Source organism: Galeopterus variegatus, unplaced genomic scaffold, assembly GCF_000696425.1.
Source record: "Galeopterus variegatus unplaced genomic scaffold, G_variegatus-3.0.2 Scaffold13191, whole genome shotgun sequence".
Classification (NCBI taxonomy): domain Eukaryota; kingdom Metazoa; phylum Chordata; class Mammalia; order Dermoptera; family Cynocephalidae; genus Galeopterus; species Galeopterus variegatus.
The window spans coordinates 30,423-32,869 of NW_007739302.1; positions in this window are offsets into that span (position 1 = coordinate 30,423).

Here is a 2,447-nt window from a genome sequence, read left to right on the forward strand (position 1 = left end):
GTGGTTTGGGTTGGTGGAGGCCAAGTGTTTCTTTCTGTTGTCTGTGTGGCTAGTCTGAGCTTCTGTGTGCACTATCATTTCTGTTTACTCCTTTGATGCTCGCTTTTAGTTACTTTTGTCCAAATGTAGTTGTTTATTCCCTGTTTAATTTATCTTTGTAGGAGAGATGAGTAGTAGGTCTTCTAGTCTTGCTCTGCCCTCTTCCATGAAATTATTACTCTTAATTTGCAGAGCAGGCAACACAACAGCAAACTAGCAGTTACTGAATCTTTCCAGAAATGAAGTAATATTGCATTTATTGGAAATAATTAAAAATTAAAAAGAAAAATAAAGAGAAAGCCAAAATATTTATAGAATTTTAATTGAAGGTCTTTTCCGTTTATCATTAAGAAATTTCCCTTAAGTGAGACATGATGTTTAGAAAATATAGATGATCATTGTAAATATACAATTTATCCAACCAGCTTTTTTTTTCTCCTTTTCCTTTCCTTATTATTTCTGAAATATCTATTTCTTGCTTCAGGGGGTAGACATTTTGCCCTCTCCTTGGGCAGCATTTCTCACTCTTACTTGTCAATTAGCAAGTAAGTGTTTAATTTAATTCTCCTAAAAGTGCTAGAGGATACACATTACAATATTTATGTTTGCTGACCTCATGTTGCTTACAATTAAAGAGGGAATGTAAATGACAGAAATCTAAAATTTTCTGAAAGCCACCAATGTTGAAATATTTTTAACTGACCTTTGGATTTCTTCTTAATGTAATTTAATATTTCTCTCTTTCATTTTACCATATTGAGATTNCTTTGGATTTCTTCTTAATGTAATTTAATATTTCTCTCTTTCATTTTACCATATTGAGATTTTCCTAACAGAGTCACTAATCTAACATAATTGAAGTGGCATATCAGTTAAATAAATAAACTGGTTAATTAAATTAGAAGAATTATTTGGATATTTGTAGGCTTTAAAAAAAAATCAATATGAAGCTGCAGCCAAGATGCAGAAGCTGCTATAGGATTCAATAACCTGATGACAGAAGGTGCTCTCTTTTTGCCACATTTGTTGTGAAAATAAGGATCACTGTTAGAGATTAGACTGTTGCAGAACTGTTGATGGTGCTCAGAAGGGTTAAACAATTGTTGGAAGAACCCCAGAGGAATCTTGGCAAGGATTTTCCACCACACTGATGTAAAACTTATTATAATTGGTTAAAAGTAGGTTGCACTGATAAACTGCAGCAAAACAGAACAAAAAATTGAATTGGCTCTAGTGAGCTTATTATGCAGTATGCACTATGCACAGAATGTGATGAAGGGTATCACACTGGTCTCCTACGACAAGAAGAAATCTTTGTATGCTTTCTTCCTCATCCCTGTAGTGAACCAGAAGAGTTAATCACTTGTTAAATTTCAAAACTTCTTAGTTAAAAATTAAGTTCNACAGTGTTGGCTCCCCTGGGGGAGTACAACTGTGGATTCTAGACAGTTTCCTCAGCTGGGCTTAGTGCCTGTGAGAACTCCCAGGGTCCCCAGTGGTGAGGACTGTAGGTATCTAAAGTGTTGATGAGTGCTGCTGCGGTCCTCTTGCTTACCTGTATCTTGCAAGGAGAAGTTCCTCCTGGTTCCCAATTTCTCCTGGCTGTGGTTTGGGTTGGTGGAGGCCAAGTGTTTCTTTCTGTTGTCTGTGTGGCTAGTCTGAGCTGTGTGCACTATCATTTCTGTTTACTCCTTTGATGCTCGCTTTTAGTTACTTTTGTCCAAATGTAGTTGTTTATTCCCTGTTTAATGTATCTTTGTAGGAGAGATGAGTAGTAGGTCTTTTAGTCTTGCTCTGCCCTCTTCCATGAAATTATTACTCTTAATTTGTAGAGCAGGCAATACAACAGCAAACTAGCAGTTATTGAATCCTTCCAGAAATGAAGTAATATTGCATTTATTGGAAATAATTAAAAATTAAAAAGAAAAAGAAAAGAGAAAGCCAAAATATTTGTAGAATTTTAATTGAAGGTCTTTTCCATTTATCATTAAGAAATTTCCCTTAAGTGAGACATGATGTTTAGAAAATATAGATGATCATTGTAAATATACAATTTATCCAACTAGCTTTTTTTTTTCTCTCCTTTTTCTTTCCTTATTATTTCTGAAATATCTATTTCTTGCTTCAGGGGGTAGACATTTTGCCCTCTCCTTGGGCAGCATTTCTCACTCTTACTTGTCAATTAGCAAGTAAGTGTTTAATTTAATTCTCCTAAAAGTGCTAGAGGATACACATTACAACATTTATGTTTGCTGACCTCATGTTGCTTACAATTAAAGAGGGAATGTAAATGACAGAAATCTAAAATTTTCTGAAAGCCACTAGTGTTGAAATATTTTTAATTGATCTTTGGATTTCTTCTTAATGTAATTTAATATTTCTCTCTTTCATTTTACCATATTGAGATT